Here is a 7,248-nt window from a genome sequence, read left to right as displayed (position 1 = left end):
TAATATAGAGAAGCAAAGGTGCGTATTCATATTCAAATTATCTGGAGCTAGATTTTGTTTTTTCTTCTAGGTAGGGAGATTGAGAAATTGATCTCTTTGCCACTTGGAATTTTTTTGTAGCTTATGCTTTAAAGTTCATTATTTTTAGCATATCTTTTTCGTAAGTTTCAAAATTAAATTTGAAAATTAGAAGATATTATTTTCTTTGATTTGATAGAGAGTTACATTTCTCATAAAGTATTAAAACACCAAACAACTAAAATTTGACATGTGATTGTTGTTGTTTCGCAATACAATTATATTTGTAGAGTTCAACTAACTTTCTTTTGCTAAATTGACAAATAAAAGGAGTCATAATTTTTAAATTAGCCAAAGGTTACATATACATGCAACAAAAATTTATAAACTTTAATTAATTTTATTTCAATAATTGTTAATATATCTATTAAAATTGCCTATTGCTTCTTTGCAGATGTACATCATGAATAATCTGGAAATGATTTACACATCCTAAGGAAGAGATATACACAGTAACTATAAAAATGCTACTTTTACTCGACCATAGCTTATTGATATGTATGAAGTTTATGAAAAGGAGGTTACAGTTCTCAAAGAGAAGGCAGAAACACGAGGAATTCATCAAGCTAAATAATTGATATATTAGAAAAATTGCGAAATTGAAATTGTTTGAACAACATTACTTTGCCGCATTAAATTTTATAACAATACTAACAATTTAAATAAAAAATACATAATGGTAAACCGAAAAGCTAATTTTAATCAAATGAGAAAATGTTACACCAATTTTAATCCGAGGAAAAAAGGTTTAAATAAAAAGTTGATTGCGTACAATTGCAAACTATAACGTGATTGAAGTACAAAAAATTACTACAAAAAAGATATTTTCCTCCTAAAATTCAATCACTTTCATGAATTTGAATATGAAGCTATTCCTTCATTCATGTGAACGCAATTTCCAGTAGCTTTGTGATTTACGATGACAATAAACACCATACAATTTAGTTGTACCATTATCGAAACTTATACTAATAGGTATGGGATACACGTGGAGGGCATGTGTTCAAAAACTAGTGAAGCTAAAATTACTCAAAATAGGTAAAAGAAATGAAGTTACGAGCGCAACTCTGAGTACAAAACTATCTGATGACCTAAAAATGGGAAAATAAGCTATTTATACTAAGCTGAAAATTCTGGACAAAAATATCCCTGCGGGGCTAGTGCGGACCGCACAAAATTGAGTGCGGCTGCATTAAGGCTCTAGGCTCCAATAATCTACTCTCTGAACTTGGACAATGCGAACCGCACAAAATCGAGTGCGGTCGCGGTGGCTTCTAGTGCGGTCCGCATGAAATGGACCGCGGACCACATTGGGCTTCATTCTCCAAAATGCCACCTCTCTGAACCTTGGCTCTGCGGACATCACGAAATCGAGTGCGGCCGCGGTGAACCCAATACAGACCGCACAAAACCCTTTGCGGCCGCATTGCCTTATGGCCTGAAAAGCAACCTCTCTAAACTTTACTTTTGCGGACCACACAGAATGGTATGCGGCCGCACTGGCCCTGTTTTGATTGAGCTTTGTCTTGTCTCGGTACTTGTGCAAGTTTCACTCCTTTTTGAGCTGGTTTTTGACACTTTATCACCTTGTTAATCAAACCTGCAATCAAGCACAACTTGTGAGCCTTTGAGTCTATTTTGTACATATTTCTAATCAAAATTTAAGCAAGAAGGAGTGTAAAATGCATCATATTCCCTAGTTATCAACTCCTCCAAACTTAAGCTTTTGTTTGTCCTCAAGCAAACAAAATAAGACCCACCCCTTAAGAGAAAATCTAAGAAAATTCAGCTGTCCTAAAGTGACCTCATCTAGCATCAATTGAGACTAACAATTGCCCTCTATAGAAATGAATCATTAACAACATTCACTCTTTTAAACACCATAGATTTAGTGTGACACAAGAGCATCAAGAGTTGACTCAACATATCAAAGAAACTCTTTCTATTACTTTGGTCATTGTGGAACCCAACTCACACATCCTCAACTCTCCATGAGCAAACCTCACTTTTAGGGAAGTGGCACCCATAACGAGGTTAATGGAAATACACTCATCTCCCTCAAGGAAAAGTCACAAGTCCGGCTCTAAGTACCATATGCTTGCCCCTTATGTGAGTCACCACTAATGTAAGCTTCATTCAACTCAAGATCATATAAGGCTTTTGTGGAGACATGGTGAAGGCTTATGGTTAAGGGTAGGAAATGTTTGGTTTAAGTAGGTTTCATCGTTCTTTAAGCACTTCTTTTGCTTCATTTTGGCACACATTCACTTGACTTTTTAAGCTATTTCACTTCCTTCTAAGGTGTTAGAGAGACACACTGTCACTCTTTCTTGTTCATTTCAAATCTTTTCTCGTTTCTCAATTTTCCACACCTTTCATTCTTTGCTTTTCTTGAATCCCTTTTATTCATTTCTACATTGAACATTCTTTTTGTCTTTTTGCTTTTCTTTCTCTTTTATTGTTTTTCCTTTTCTTCATTTTATGCCTTTTTACCACTTTGTTGTAATCCCCGTCAGAGGCGGATCCCGGATTTTAATATCGTGAGTACACCATTAAATTTAATTAAAGTTTATACTAGTCATAGTGCTTTCAACTAATCAATTTTGCACATTATCTGAATAGATAAACTTCATACTTGATAAATCAAAATTTGTATTTTATATCATTAATATTTTATATGCAATTATTGAATAATATGGTCTTAAATTGATTTGGTTCTTACTGTGTCAAAGCAAAGAGGAAATTAAGGTACGTAGAATGTTAATGAGAAAGTAATGTTGTAAAAATTTGAACTTTTGCATGTTTTAATTCAAAAAAGAAACACAAAAATACCAAAAAAGCCTTGGAGCATATGGCTAATTTTTTGTATGTGAGTTGCTTACCAAAAAGATATTTTACTGAGTTAAAAGTTTAATATAAAACTTCAATAATTTGATTGGAATAAAAAGATATGAAGCAAGTTTTATCATGTACTCCGTAACTTATCTTTTAGTCACATAAATTATTTGTTGTAAAACAAAGTTAGAGTAGTTTAAGATAAAAGTAAACCTCAACTATAAATAATCAATAGCTAATACCAGAATTCTTAATCTATTATTATTATTATGAAGAGAATTTATCGAATTGGATGAAGCCAAAGAGAAATGAAAAGAAAAGAAAGGGTAAGGCCGTGAAAGAGAAGAAAAGATGAATTCAATACAAAAATAGAATATGTGGCCATAGGGTCTGAACCCGGGGACGCAATGCCCATTTTTTACCATGGGTTCACGCTGCACTAAACAACAAAATTTTCAGAAAATTATATTGAAAATCTAGCTTATGGCTCCAAACAGGATGGGTGCAAGTGAACCATAATTTGTGAGGTGAAATCGCCTCTGATCCTCGTCTTTCCCCTCAAATTTATACTTTTGCCATGTGCTAAGGAAAGATCGGGTGCCAAGGGATGGTATTTTTTAGAAAGGTAAATGCTTGTATTATGGTTCTTGAAGGAAAAAGGTCTAAGGCTCAAAAAGGTTGACTAGGGATTTTATCATTGGTAGGCTATAGAAGTGTTCAGGCTATCATTTGGATCAAGGAGAGCCTATAATCATGTCTCAAGTCAAATTTCACTTAGGATTTCGCCTAGATAAATATTCAGGGCAAGTTCTAGACCAATGGCTCGGGACTTGGACTTGCAATGCAATTTCTCACCACACAAGCTATGGGATCGCTAAAGACATAGAGTCGGGGGCCCACAACAGCCTCAGATAAGATTTGAGCACACAATGGTCCTGAAAAATCACTTGATAATTATCGGTCAACACAAGAGTCTCAAGGTCACGACTTTCACCATCCTATAGCAACAATTTATTTTTGACCATGAGATCAAAGGCAAATGTTCTAGGCCTAAGTGAAGCTTTGCTTGAGGCACCCTTACCACTAACTACTAAAAAGCAAAAAGAAAAACGAACTCAAACCCTTAAGAAGGTTGTCACGCCATCCATCATTGGGAAGAGCCACCCGGTTCACACAAATTCCACATTTGGAAAGAACCGTGGCATTAAGAAAACCAAAGGCTTATTGCAAAAGTTCAAAACAAGAAGCTACGAACATAAATAAGAAGTTAAGCAAGGAAAAATGCGGAAAGTAGAATGAATATGTACAAGCGGGGATTTAATCGAATATATAATAGGGGAGATGAATATATATAATGGAACATACTTTTATATACAGACCTAAGGTAAAAAGTACGAAAAATGTAATGAAATGCTGAAGTTATATACATACCAAAGATAAAAAAGAAAGAAAGAAATCATAAAATCTGTCAAATATATACAGTCATCCAAATCAATCAAAGTAGGGCCTACCCCCTCAAATGAAAGCTGACATTGTCCTCAATGCCAACTAATCACAATAAGCACCAAAAATAGAGGAAAAATGATACAGAAACTCCCTATGGGCCGTCTGTCAGCATGGGATCCTGAGTGGTCCCTGGGTCCTTAATATACTCGGGAACCTGAGGTTGGCTCCCTGTGACCTGTGGCTTTGCTGTTGAGACCTGGACCTGGACAAGCTCTTGGGCTGCATCCTGTGGCTGACTGGAGGAAGTCTCCGGTGAGTCTGCCAACTGGATAACTGCATCATCTGAACTGGGAATCATCCTCTTCCTCTTAGGAGGCCTCTAAGGCTGCTCTGGCTAGATATGGGTTGTTGGCACAGGGTCATGTACTAGCAAATCCAAAGGTAGGTGATCTGCCTTCAATCTCGCCACCTCGCCCCTCAACTCCTTCACGGACTCTTTGGAAGCCCTAGTCTTCCTCATCTTCTTGGCCTCCCTAGCAAGCTCCTTGAGAGCCTTTCCATGTGAATCAACAGCGTTCGAGAGCAATTTCTGGTTCTTAAGGATCTTTTTCTGGTTGTCCAGAAGATCCTTGAGAGCGTCCTCAATAGACTGTAGGACCTGTAGAGCCAGAGGTGCTGACTGAGCTACCATGGTATTAGATAATACAGACAACTTAGAAGTAGTTGTTTGCATCCAGTTGTTGATGCTGGTGAGGGCCTGGCTCAAACGCTGGGCATCAATGGATAGGCAGTGGTGGAGGGAATCTCTGGATCAGTAGAGGTGGATGGACCTGGGGCCATATCTATTGCAGCGGGGGGAGGTTGTGGAGTAGTCACTACCACTACTGGCTCTTCAGACTGGCCAGTTGAAGTAGTGGATTTTCCCTTGAAGTGCTTGCCCTTAAGGTTGTCATCACCCTGTAGGCTATACCACGAGAAGGGTGCCTTTGCCTTCACCTTCACGTCAAATTTTCTCTTCTCCATATTGAGGTCCTCAAAATACATCGTCAAGAAGTTGGGGAATGGGTAGGACCTGTCACCCTCATCCACCACCTATGAAATGACCCGGGACATCACATTCCCGACATTGATCGGGTACCCTGCTATGATGGATGATACTAAGATCTCCCGGTGAAGTGGGAGTGAGTTTTCATGGGTGGTAGGGTCTAGTCTGCTGCACACGAATGTCTCCCACCCCTTGGCCTCAAAATTTAATGTCCTCCTTAATATCTTCACCCCCGTAGTCAACCACTCGGGGGTGGTACATGGGATTGCCAAGTACTCCGCCAACCACAGGCGGGCTTCTTCACCCAACTTCATCTTCTCCAAGTATAGGGACTCATCCTCCTCTGCGAACCCCAAGTAGTCATTGATGGACTTGCCATCGAATTTTACTTTCAAGTTTCGCACCTTTGTGACCTTGGTGCCCTTTTAGATGTGGGCCACATTGGTGTAGAATTATTTCACAAGATGTTCATTTGCGTCCCCCACATGGTCAATGAAAAAGTCCCATCCCGTTCTATCTGTGAATTGCCTCAACACATTTGGGTTATGAGGCATAAGGTCCCGGGTGACTATTTTCTGCTAAGGTATCAATTTCTTCTCGGGCCACCACTCTCTGAATTTGTGGTAGGCCACTTCACTCATGAACCGTCTTGCCATACTTCTTATTTCCTAGTTCTCTCTACCCCTCCAACCTAAGGTTTACCCCCTTCTACTTTTTCCCTTTCTTCTAGTACTGCACCCTCTTCGGATAATGAAGCTATGGGAGAGGTGGAGTATTCATTTCCACTACCGGCAGCTGAGCCCTCAGACGGCTCAGAAGATACACGCACTGAAGCTTGGGCAGTGGGGGATGCTGGAGGTGAAGGTGTATCTCTTAACCTGTTTCTCTCCGGCCAATCAGCAACGTACTCTGGCTCGGAGTCTGAAGATATATCCACTCCCCGATTGGTCAATAGCCATGTCTGCAGCTTTAATGATCTTCCTTTGGTTCTTTATGTTCTGTCGGACTTGCGGGGTCAATCTTATCATTCCTTGTTTCCCTTTACCACCCCGGGAGGACTCCCCTCTGCCTTGATGTTTACCCCTTTTTCCTCTGAATTTCACTATTGTCTGCAAACAACATTCAGTCATGCTTTGTTAGTGTCCATAAAAACAATGAAATGCAAAGTTGCAGTAAAAGAAAGATGTTGCAGACAATTCAGTTATTGCAGAGTGCGGACCGCACAAAATGCAGTGCTCCGCAAAGAGGCCATTGCGGACCGCACAAATTACCATTGCGGTCCGCTCAGAGGTGGGTTCAGACTACCCACGCTCTGAATATATGCACCGCGGACCACACAAAATGGCAATGCGATCCGTATTGAGGCACTGCGGACCGCACAAAATGCAATGCGGCCGCGGTCCTCTATTGTTCAGCTTGTAGGACTTTGACACTACGGTCCGCACAAAATACCATTGTGGACCACAAAGGGGCATCGCAGACCGCACAAAATCCACCGTGGTCCGCACTGAATACCCAACAGTAACACCAACCTATGGTTCTTGATTTGTTCAATTTTAGTCCACTTATTCACCTATTAAATAGTACCTAAGTGTTGGTTCAGTCATTTAACTACCTAAACCTATTTTAAACAAGAAATTAACTAACCTAAGCTACCAAATTGAAAGAAATAGGGGAAAGGCAAAAGAAGAGCTAAGAAAACAAAAATTTATTGAAAATAATAAAATTAATAATTGAAAAGAGATGAAAGTACTAGAAGTAAGATGTTGTGATGATGATTAAGCCTTAGTGATTGATTATGCCCAATAGAGAGAGATGAACAGTGAAATTTGAGAATAAAGGAT

Source organism: Nicotiana sylvestris, chromosome 11, assembly GCF_000393655.2.
Source record: "Nicotiana sylvestris chromosome 11, ASM39365v2, whole genome shotgun sequence".
Taxonomy (NCBI): Eukaryota; Viridiplantae; Streptophyta; class Magnoliopsida; order Solanales; family Solanaceae; genus Nicotiana; species Nicotiana sylvestris.
The sequence above is the reverse complement of the archived record's forward strand: the minus strand, read 5'-3'. Positions refer to the sequence as shown.